General features: G+C 41.3%; 1 protein-coding gene across 6 annotated transcripts in view; it reads left to right on the top strand.

Annotated features, from left to right (window-relative positions):
• The first annotated feature begins 6,456 nt into the window (after positions 1-6,456).
• The window catches only part of SEPTIN11 (septin 11), a 72,473-nt gene continuing 67,246 nt past the window's right edge, over positions 6,457-11,683 (top strand). For 4 of the 6 annotated variants that reach the window (XM_083367187.1, XM_083367185.1, XM_083367188.1 and 1 more), the window contains exon 1: positions 6,462-6,571. The gene's annotated coding sequence lies outside the window, so the exon portion shown is untranslated. Of the gene's footprint in view, positions 6,572-11,683 lie in introns of all 6 variants that reach the window. The other 2 variants (XM_083367190.1, XM_083367189.1) reach the window with 1 other exon arrangement.

The following is an 11,683-nucleotide window of genomic DNA, read 5'->3' as shown; positions in this document are numbered from 1 at the left end:
TAAAAGGTAAAGGTTCCCCCGCACATGCGTGCTAGTCGTTTCCGACTCTAGGGGCCGGTGCTCATCTCCGTTTCAAAGCCGAAGAGCCAGTGCTTGTCCGGGGACGTCTCCGTGGTCATGTGGTCGGCATGACTAGATGCCAAAGGCGCACGGAACGCTGTTACCTTCCCATCGTCGTGGTCCCTATTTTTCTACTTGCATTTTTTACGTGCTTTCGAACTGCTAGGTTGGCAGAAGCTGGGACAAGTAACAGGCGCTCACTCTGCTACGCGGCACTCGGGATTCGACCCGCCAAACTGCCGATCTTCTGATCGACAAGCTCAGCATACTAACCCACTGAGCCACTGTGTCCCGTGTGTGTGTGTGTGTGTGTGTATACATACATACATACACACACACACACACACATTTTTGTTTTTTGAGCGGGCGGGGTGTGTGTGTGGGAAACTGGGGGAGCTATCCTTCATTGACTTTTCTCTAGTTGGAAAATGCAGTTCTTAAAAGTTAAAAAAAAAAGTAATCTTGAGAATGTGATGGGCGGGTCCAGTATTTTCAGCCCATTTTGCAGGGAGAATTTCAAGAGCCAACATGGCTGTGTATTCTTCAAATGTGTCCAGATTGACCATAAAAGGAAAAATGATGCCATTGGAAATTGAGAGCTTGGCCCAAGTATATCCTCTGGGAACAACAGAAATAGGGTTGACGGTGTCATATGCCTTAGAGGCCAGGAATTTTTAAATAAGAGATTGGACAACCATTTGTCTGAAATGGAATAGGGTTTTCCTGCTTGAGCATGGGGTTGGACTAGAAGACCTCCAAGGTCCCTTCCAACTCTTATTATTCTTCTATATTCTGTTCAGCATGGTTTTCTGCTTTCACATGACTCCTTGAACTTCCTGGCTGTGGCCTCCAGATCCTTAGTTGCATCAGAAATGCTTCAAATTCTGATAGGAATAAAAAGCTTTATAATTAATGTTCTTATGAGTTAATGCTTATGCCACTGTTTGAAGATTCCAAAAATCTTCCAAAAATCTGTGGATACACAGTGAATACAATTTTACATCCCGGAGCAGAGGGTGAATATGTTCCTCTTGAGACTTTTTAAGAGCTTGGCGTTTAGGAACAGGATAGGAAGCTAACTCGAGTAAACCTTTAGAGATGAGCAGAACAAACCAGAATATGTTTCTGTAACTAGGACAGCCTCGCTCCTTTATTTTCAAGCTGCCAGTTGTATAACGAATGACTAATATAAACAGGAAAAGGGTTGTGAATGACTAGCTTTGTGGAGACTTATGTTGAAAGATGAATCTGAAGGATGTTTCTGGTCTGGTCTCAAGGTCAGGATAGGGGAAAAATCCACCTTATACCAGCATGTTAGAAATGACTTACACAGCCTAAAGCTATTTGCAATCCTTAAGAAACTTGGAAGTAATAATTGGCAAGTGCTGCTTAGCACAGAGCGAAAATGGGAGGTAAAAATGGTTTCTCTACTATTAGAAATATGTTCATGTTTATTGCCTAGAAACCTAGAGTTTGTGGAAGAATTAATTTCGCCTCCTCCAGGGAGCACAATGGCTCAGGGGTTAAAGATGCTGATTGTCATTGGAAAGCTGACGTCCCAGGTTCAAGTTCCGAGCGCTGTGCGATGGGGTGAGCTCCTGTTCCTTGGCTCAGCAGCTGCCCACCTAGCAGTTCCAAAGTATGCAAATGCAGGTAGATAAAAATAGGTACCACTTCGGTGGGAAGGTAACGGCGTTCCATGCACTTCGGCAAACCACATGACAATGGAATTGTCTTCGGACAAAGCTAGGTCCCCTGACAAGGAACACTGCCCCCTACAGTTGGACACAACAGGACAGGGGAAACCTGTACTTTTACCTTTTACCTCCAGGGGGCCTCAAATAGCAGCTTACTTAAGACACAGTTGTAGCATTTCAGTGTATTGCCTCCTTGTTAATCCAGACCGGTATGCTTTATTTAATATTTATTCATTAAATTTATGGGCCAGTGCCACACATCTTCTCTAGAGATGACTCCGGGCAGCGTAGACACATTAAAACTACTACACATTTAAATAATGAAGCAAAAAATAACAACAGTAATAAATACTGTTAAAAGATGGGGGAGGAGGGAAAGATAGTCCTCGACTTACGACTACATTGGGGTCTAGCATTTCTGTAGCTAAACAAGCAGTTGGTAAGTCACTTAAGTGCCCAATTTTATGGCCTTCCTTTTGCCATGGGATTTAAGTGAATCTCTGCAGTTGTTAAGTGAATCACATGGTCACTAAGCAGATCTGGCTTCTCCCATTGCCTTTGCTTGTTGGAAGCCAGCTGGGATGGTGAAAATGGTGATCACATCAACCCAGGATGTTGAAATTATTATAAACCCATGTCAGTTGCCAAGTGTCCGAATGTTGATCACATGATTGTAAGTATCTTGTAGGTTGTAAGTATGAGGACTAGTCGTGTCACTTTTTTCAGTGCTGTTGTAACTTTAACAGATGCTAAAAAAAATGAGGATTATCTGTATAAATAGTAGTTGAACATGAATCTACTAAATCTACTACTACATGACTCCCAAAGGTTTCACCAAGTTTCTTTCTGCACATTTTATCTGGTTGCCAAGGAAATATTCATCAGGACTCTTTTTCCTCCCCCTCTCATGTTATGTTCTTTCTGTTGCATTTTTTCCCTTCTCTTTACACTGTTCCACATATTTTGGGATAGGGAAGAAGGATCCTTTGGTTTCCTAGACCAGGGGGTAGGCAACCTTGGCTCTTTTATGACTCATGGACTTCAACTCCCAGAATTCCTGAGCCAGCCATGCTGAGGGGAAAGGGAGAGGTTTCCAAGCTGAGCCATGGTGGCTCAGGAATTCTGGGAGTTGAAGTCCACGAGTCATAAAAGAGCCAAGGTTGCCTACCCCTGGCCTAGGCCTAGGTCACTTTATGACTCGTGGACTTCAACTCCCAGAATTCCTGAGCCAGCCATGCTGAGGGGAAAGAGAGAGCTTTCCAAACTGAGCCATGCTGGCTTAGGAATTCTGGGAGTTGAAGTCCACGAGTCATAAAAGAGCCAAGGTTGCCTACCCCTGTCCTAGACTGACCACAATTGCATTCTCTCTTTAAAACCTCATTTATATTGGAAAAGTAAAGGTTTCCCCTGTCCAGTTGTTTCCGATTCTAGGGCATAGCGCTTATCTCTATTTCTTGGCCAAGAGTCCCAGCGTTGTCTGAAGACAATTTCTCTGCTCATGTGGCCAGCATGGATATACACCATAGGCACATAGGACCCTGTAACCTTCCCACCAAAGTGGAACCTATTAAACCAGGGCTTTTCAACCAGTGGTACGGGTACCACCTGCGGTACATTGGCACCTGGCAGGTGGTACGCGACCATCCTAGAAAAGTGGTAGCAGGGGAGGGGAATTATCTGAACCGGTGGCAGCACCGCACAAGCCTGAACGAGAGATGGCTGGAGCTGCAGGGCTGTCAGGGCTCAGCGGAAGCGCCAGGATCAGCGCCAGGCTCCAGCTGGAGCTCAGCACTGATCCTGGCGCTTCTGCTGAGCGCAGAAGAAGCGCCGATCAGCTGGAATCTTGCAGCATCTCCAAGGTCTTGTGATTTACATTCAGAAGCTTGGCAACTGATTCATGTTTATGACGGTCACAGTGTCCCAGGGTCATGTGAAGTGACCAAAACCTGCTGCAACCACCCAGCAGAGGGGGGGGGAAATAAAAACCAAACACCCCCCCACCCCACCCCCGCTGCCAATCCTCAACAGAAATGCTCACAACAATGAAAACCTCGGACAGGAGGAAGAGTGCCGCCGGGCGGGCAGGTAGGTGTCTTTCTCGGCTGTGGCTTGGGGGGCTCTTTTTTCAGTGCCATTGTAACTTCAAACAGTCTCTAAGTGAACTGTTGTAAGTTGAGGACTACCTGTACTTCGTCACTTTTTTCCTTTTTTTTTTTTTTTTTTTTGGTCATCAAGTTTTTAACACCTTGCTAGGCGACTGGTGGTACTCGGATGTTGCCATATCCTAAAAGTGGTACAATGGGTGAAAAGGTTGAAAAGCCCTCTATTAATCTACTCGCATTTGCGTGCTTTAGAAACAGTTCGAAAGCATTTCTATCGAAGTTCCCCTAAATAGGAGGAGAGATGGTGCAAACATCGGACCATCTGAAAGCGAACTTGGGTAATCAGAACAAGTTCGCAAGAATGATTATTTTGGCCTGTCAACTGAATGTTTTCTCCTTACTTTTTAAAAAAAAAAAACTTAGAAAAGCATTGTAGCCTCTGAGACACATTGTGGATTGGTATCTTTACCTACCAGCAGTTTTCAATCGTTTCCTTTAATGCAGGCCACTGCATCCTCAAAAGCCGTGGAGACCACCCTTATGAGCAAGTTATTTTAAAGTTTGTCCCTCTTGAGCAAGTTAGATAACAGTCCTTGCTCCATGTCCTAACCACACAATGATGCATAGAAAGCATTGGGCCATAATGATCCTGCACAAAGAGCTCCTCTTAAAATTCAGAGGAAGTTGGGTTGTGAATGTTTGTGAGTCAGTGGCATTTCACATAATCATGTCATCTCCAGTTTACTTAGTGATCCCCTTCACAAACCTGGCAGTGGCTCGTGGAGCACATATTGGAGGTGATAACGTAAAAAATTGGTTGCTTGATGCAGCAAAGTACGAGTAGTCCTCGACCTATGGCCAAAATTGAGCCTAAAACATATAAGCGAGACTGTTATTTTGTGAATTTTGCTCTATTTTACAACCTTTCTTGCCACAGTTGCTAAGTGAACCACTACAGTTGTGAAGTTAGCAACACGGTTGTTAAGTGAATCTGGCTTCCCCATTGACTTTGCTTGTCAGAAGGTCACAAAAACGGGGATCACATGTCCCTGCGACACTGCAACTGTCATAAGTATGAGTCAGTTGCCAAGTGTCCGAATTTTGATCACTTGACTGTGGAGATACTGCAAGCGGTCCTAAGTCACTTTTTTTCCAGTGCCGTTGTAACTGCAAAATATCACTAAACGAATTCTCATAAATTGAGGACTACCTGTAGATTAAGTTGCCAAGCACACATACCCACTGTGCTGTCCCTTTCAATGCAGTGCAGAAAAAAAGAAGCTGCAAACCAAAAAAATTAAAGAGAAAAGGAAAGAAAGTAGGTTCAAATCTAGTTCCCATCAATTTTATTTACCATGACTTTTATTTTTGCTAACAATACTTGGTCAGGCAATACTACACAAATTGCTTTCTGCTCTTAAAACTTCTTCTTTCCTTTTGAGTCCAGTCCAATCCCAAATTTTTTACTCTTCCTTTCTCAGATTGTTCACTCTTTCCTCATAGTTATCATGCTTACCATAGTTGCAGCATTCTCCATGGTCATGTGATCAAAATGCAGGCTTTTGGGTATTGACTCATATTTATGACGGTTGCAGTGTCCCGGGGTCATGTGATCCCCTTTTGCCACCTTCTGACAAGCAAAGTCAATGGGGAGGCCAGATTCGCTTAATAAGCGTATTACTAACTTAACAACCGAAGTCATTCCCTTAACAACAGTGGTGAGAAACGTCATCAAATGAGACGCAACTCACTTAACAGATGTTTCACTTGGCTAATTTTGGGGTCAGTTATGGTCATAAACTGAGCAGTGCCCATAGCAGGGGTCTTCAAACTTGGCCCTTTTATGACTTGTGGACTTCAACTCCCAGAATTCCTCAGTCAGGGCTGGCTGAGGAATTCTGGGAGTTGAAGCCCACAAGTCATAAAAGGGCCAAGTTTGAAGACCTCGGGCCTATAGTATTATCAATATAAGTAATAATGACTGAGATGGACAGCTATAGAAATTGGATGGATGGATGGATGGATGGATGGATGGATGGATGGATGGATGGATGAATGAATGAATGAATGGTCTGCAGAATTCTAAGTGGTGATAAATAAGGATGATGATTTTCTGTGTATCTCTGCTGCCCTGTCTAGTGATGGTCCAAATTGTTGTAGATCAGATCTGGTAGTCCTCGTACGTGAATTTCCTCTGGGGTTAGGATTATTTTAATGGTGAAGACTCCATTAACACAATTCCATTAACACGACTCCTTGCTTGTTTTGTGTACACAAACTTCCATGTCCATTTGTTTTCCAATTTCCACTTAAAACGAGTTTGTATAGCCAGCAAGGAAACACCTTTGGGAGTCACCCTGGAGAGTGTTTTCCAACCAGAATAACTAGGTAAATAGGCCAGTGGTCCAATTCTGTATTTGTATATTTAACAATATATGTGTAATTTATTAAATACAGATGCCGGCCTACATTTGAAAAGCCAGGCTGTTCGTGTCCATCTCTATAGAGAACGCGCCCTGACCTTGTGCAAATAAACAAACAGTAAATGGAAATTAGTTCTTCGGAGGCCTTCAAAACCTTTCTCTTTTGACTTGCAGAATGACGACCTTCGAAATCTCGCCCTGTCAGGCCATGTCGGCTTTGACAGCCTCCCTGATCAGCTGGTGAACAAGTCAACCTCACAAGGTTTCTGCTTCAACATCCTTTGTGTTGGTAAGTCATACTCTTGAGACTCCACTGAAGCAATTTTCTGCGTTATTTCCAAATGCAGCAAGCTGCGTTTGTGATACAGAATTCCTTCCTCTTAAAGATAACCATGTGTAAGGCAGGAAGCTTCAACAGGCATATATTAATGGGATCTGTGCCAATGCCTGTGTTCACAGGAAGGGCAAATGACATCATACCATATAGTGCCAATGACATCGTTATGGTGCAACACGACACAAGTCCATAATTTGGCATCGTTTGCAAAATCATGGCCTTAACCAAACTCCTCAAATGATCCCAGGACAATGCAACCCGTCATAAATACAGGCCGCTTGCCAAACATCTACATTCTGATCACATGATCACGGGGATGCTGCAACCGTCGTAATTGTGAAAAATGGCCAAAAGTCACTTTTCCCAGTGCCATTGTAACTTTGAACAGTCACTGAATGAATGGTTGTAAGTTGAGAACTATCTGTGTTCGTTGTGAGACTCCTGGACTTTTGAAACTTGGAGTCCTATCGTTTTTCTTCTTTTTAATTTTTGACAAGCCTGAGTAGGTCGATATCTTTCTGCAATCAACTTGAATTTGCTCTGCCTGGAGTTATTTTATTTTTTTTGCTGTTGACTGCTCTGACTTTTATCTCTGCTTAGTTTTTCACACTAGGTAAGTTTAAGATGAGTGGGATTTAACTTCCAGAATTCCTCAGCCAGCATGCAGGTTAATACTACTGCCATTATTAAAAAGACTTATATAGCTGCTTCTTTTTAAGAGACAGAATTCTGGGAATTCACTGCTGGGGTACAAAACAAAAACACTCTAAAATGAAATAAAATAAAAGCAAAGCAATTGAAGCATGAAACCTAGCACCACAGGCAATTTCAGCCAATGCGGCACCCCTTTTCAGCACTTAGGAATTATTTCTAAGCATAAACCTTCAAACTTCTCTTGGGCAAATGTTATTAAGCCCTTTGATACAAGAAATCAAGTGAGTGAACTAATTTCAGTTTGCAAGTCGTATATTTCTGTAGTATATTTATCTGTACGTTAGGGCAAAGACTTTTCAGAACTGTTATTCCAGCTTTATGGTGCTCTGGAATGGGGGCCAAGACCTTTTCTGATAAGGAGTCCACAGTAATGCATTATTTACGTAATGGTTTCCTGACTGCTTATCAGTCTGAGAAGCAACTTCTACAACCCAAATTATAATTGTAAAGCAGCATCTGGATCTGCTGTTTTTAAAAGCAGAGGGTGAAGTCCTGCATTTTTAATGCCTCCTTATTTCTAAGCTATCTTTTGTTTAGAAAGTTGGCACAGTACAGAGAACAGTCCTAGATAGATGTTTTCCTTGTGGCTATAATCCTCTACATGCAGAGAATTTTATTCCTGTTAAATGTGGGAAGCATTTAAAAAGTGTAATAATTCAGACTTTTTTTTTCAGTTGAAAGAAAGGTTGTAAAATGGGGCAAAACTCAACAACTATCTAGCTTAGCAATGAAAATTTTGGGCTCAATTTTGGTTGTTAAGGTGAGGACAACCTATATTTTATATTTTTTTAACACTAAACGTTCAATTTTGGAGCAAGAAAATTACATTAAAGTGCACAATTTTTGCAGGACAATATAGAAATAGCTAGTTCTGAGGAAATTGATGTTAGATTGCAACCTATTCCACGTGTGCTCGTTGAATCGTATTCCAACTCTTGGAAAACTTTTTCAGGCTCTTAAGATTATATTTACTCTTTCTTTATAAGCATACCCTTGCGTTTGACTTTTGTAAGCTGACTGCTGCATTTGATGTTTCTCTTGAATGTTACCCATGGTTTCCTTGTGATTGCTCGTGCAAGTTTTTTTTCCTTTTGAGATACTGAAGCAAATTGACTTTTTAAGAGTTGTGATCAAAGTCACTATGCCAAACAAAGAAGCTGTGAAAGATCCAAATCAAATGTCTCCAGAGATTTGAGTGTCTCTGGAATGCAAAAAAGTTGTTTCCTCCCCTCAACGTTAATTTTCTTTCTTTCTTTCTTTCTTTCTTTCTTTCTTTCTTTCTTTCTTTCTTTCTTTCTTTCTTTCTTTCTTTCTTTCTCTCTCTCTCTCTCTCTCTCTCTCTCTCTCTCTCTCTCTCTCTCTCTCTCTCTCTCTTTCGAAGTTTAGTCTTCTAACTCCTTTGTGTGACTAATAAATGTCTTGAGACCTTGCATTCCTGAAAAACCATTTTTTGTGTGCACAAGAATGAAATTGTTGATCTCTGCCCTTTATTTGACAGAGATGAGCTATTCCCATTTCTGTCCCTTTAGCTGATATCTGATTTGTTTTTACAGTAAAACTTCGTTTATTTCTTTAGAAAGAGACAACATTGACTGAAGCCTTGTGCACTTTAAAACATTTAAGCCTGTGGAGATAGATTTCACTGTCAAATTCCTTTTTTTTCTCCAAATGCCTAGCAGCATTGGGCTTAGGGATATTTAAGGCACGCCAGGAAACTTCTGGATGTAATGATCTCTAAAGTCAAGCTGACAAAAATTAGTTGCCTGTTTTCCTCTGCCATTCCTGTTCCTCAGCCTCAATGCAATTTTTCCCCAGTTTCCAATATTTGGGGCTGGTTTCAGGACAAAAAAGAAAGCCATAAGGAATACATTGATTCACTTAACAACTGCACTATTCACATAACAACCATTGTGTTCACTTAATGAATACTGCAGAGGTGTCACAAACCTTGTATGATGTTTTTGCTGAAAATTGGGAGTTACTTTCTTTTTTTTTCTTTTTCTTTTTTTGGCAAAAGTGCCCCAGATTATTTATAACTTTTCGCTCAGATTTCAGACCTGGATGTGGTACAGAGAAGGGACTAATTGTGTTTGTTGGTAGCCCGTGGAGGGACTTGAGATGGTGTGCTGAGATGGGGTTGTGGGAATGGGAGACATACAATGATTGTCCCCTTTGTTTCTCCAGAATCAGCTTCAGCCTGTGTTGATGAAGGATAGCGGTCTAACTTTCAACCCCTATTGTGTGAAATTCCTCAGGATTCAACCCAGCAAATAATTTGGGAGGTTTTATGCCTACCTCGATTATTTTGATTGTTCAGGGTTGTATGAAGTTGCTTCGTGTACAATATGTGTTTTTTGTTGTTCTTTGTTAGGGTTTTTCTGTTGCATGCTGCCCTGATCCACACACAGTTGGGCGGGCAGATAAACTGATTCATGACCCATGGGAGCTCAGGAAATGGGAAACAAGACAATACTCTTTGTATATTCTTATTTATCAGTTGGGGGAGGACATGTGCACTTATTGGGTCGTTGGGTTCTCTGGATTCTGGAATGGGCACGAGTGAAAATACTTTATTAGATATTTTTTTATCTTGCCATTATTATTTTATACGTAATTCCAGGCGACAAGCATATATAATACTTCTTCCGCCTCCTATTTTCCCCACACAATGTCCCTGTGAGGCGGGTTGAACTTAGAGAGAGTGACTGGCCCAAAGCCCCGAGTTAGCTTTCATGCCTAAGTCACAGTCTCCTGGTGATTGGCCCAAAGTTACCCAGCTCACTTTTATGCCTAAGGTGGGACTAGAAGTCACAGTCTCCTGGTGATTGGCACAAAGTCACCCAGCCGGCTTTCATGCCTAAGGCAGGACTAGAAATCACAGTCTCCTGGTGATTGGCCCAAAGTTACCCAGCTCACTTTCATGCCTATGGCAGAACTAGAACTCACCGTCTCCGGGTGATTGTCCTAAAGTCACCCAGCTTACTTTCATGCTATGGCGGGACTAAAACTGACAGTATCCTGGTTTCTAAGCCAGCGCCTTCACCACTAGACCAACTGACTTTCAGTTTGTGGTCAATTTCAAACTGCTCTGTGAGGGATTGGGAACATACATCCATAGTATGGCAATTACTCAGGCTGCAGTTCAGAAATATCTGTCAACCTAAACATCTCCTGCCCATTTGAACTACTAGACTGATCAGTCTGAGTTCTAAACATAATTAGGTAAAAAAATTGATGCATGTTCTAATGTGCTAGTTTGCATTTCCTAGGTCTACAGGCAAAATAAAACACATTTCTATGTGCTAATATTTGTATTTTTCTAAAGTTTTAAATTCAGGAGGTACCGGTATATGGGTTAGGAAAATGTGCATATTTCAGAAATGTTTCATAGGAAAATTTCTTAGAAAATTGCCGATGGATATGGGATGATGACAGCCTTCAGGTTAGAAAAAATGAAAAAGGCAAATGCAAATTTAACAGATTCTGCCATCTCTATTCCAACTTAAAACTCATTGAATATGGTGGGGGACATACTGAGAACTACATTGTTAGCAAACATGAATAGAATTTTACTGCATTAAAATATAAAGTACTGTTCTCTTGTGCTGTTGGTGGATTTTCTAAAGGTATTTAGTTAGTTGTCACGGGAAGCCAAATTGTGGGTCAGAGGGAATAGGAAGGCTTTGTAAGGTCTGCTAAACCCGAAATATTAATTCCTTATTGAATAAAACAGGAGGCAGTTTAGCTTTATAAGAGAAAGCAATTTGCATGTTTGTTTGATCTCTGTTGCAGACCAAAACCGAAAGAGTATAAAGATAATATGGGACATATCCACAATCTGAATTCTACAGTTTTAAGAATGTTTTTTTAAAAATGTTTTCCCCATAAAAACCATAAGTTCAGGTGATTAAGAATGCATCCCCATTGCTCCTCAATTGATATGATTGTTGTTGTTGGTTCTGTTTGATGAAAATAGCAGCTGATTTCCTTCTTCAAAAAATGAGAATCTCCTTATGCAAAGTCAAGATGTATTTTGGAATGTCGGACCAACGTGCAAATTGCATTTACCTGTTCTATCATTCTGCAGTCATGATTTTCTAAAAAATAAAATCTGTCATTTTAAACTATTTTTTTCTTAGTAGCTGAACATAGGTTTGGAATGGAAAGTGGGGGAGGAGAATGAAATTAAAGAGGTAACTGGAAATGGTTGAAGGAATAAATACAGGTAGTCCTTGAACTGTGATCACAATTGAGCCCAAAATTTCTGTTGCTAAGCAAAACAGTTGTTGAGTGAGTTTTGTTCCATTTTACGACCTTTCTTGCCGCAGTGGTTAAGCGAATCGGTTTGTA

This window comes from Vipera ursinii (genome assembly GCF_947247035.1).
Source record: "Vipera ursinii genome assembly, chromosome: 7".
In the NCBI taxonomy this organism is placed as follows: domain Eukaryota; kingdom Metazoa; phylum Chordata; class Lepidosauria; order Squamata; family Viperidae; genus Vipera; species Vipera ursinii.
Note: the sequence above shows the minus strand (reverse complement) of the source record. Positions and strands in the feature narration are given on the sequence as shown.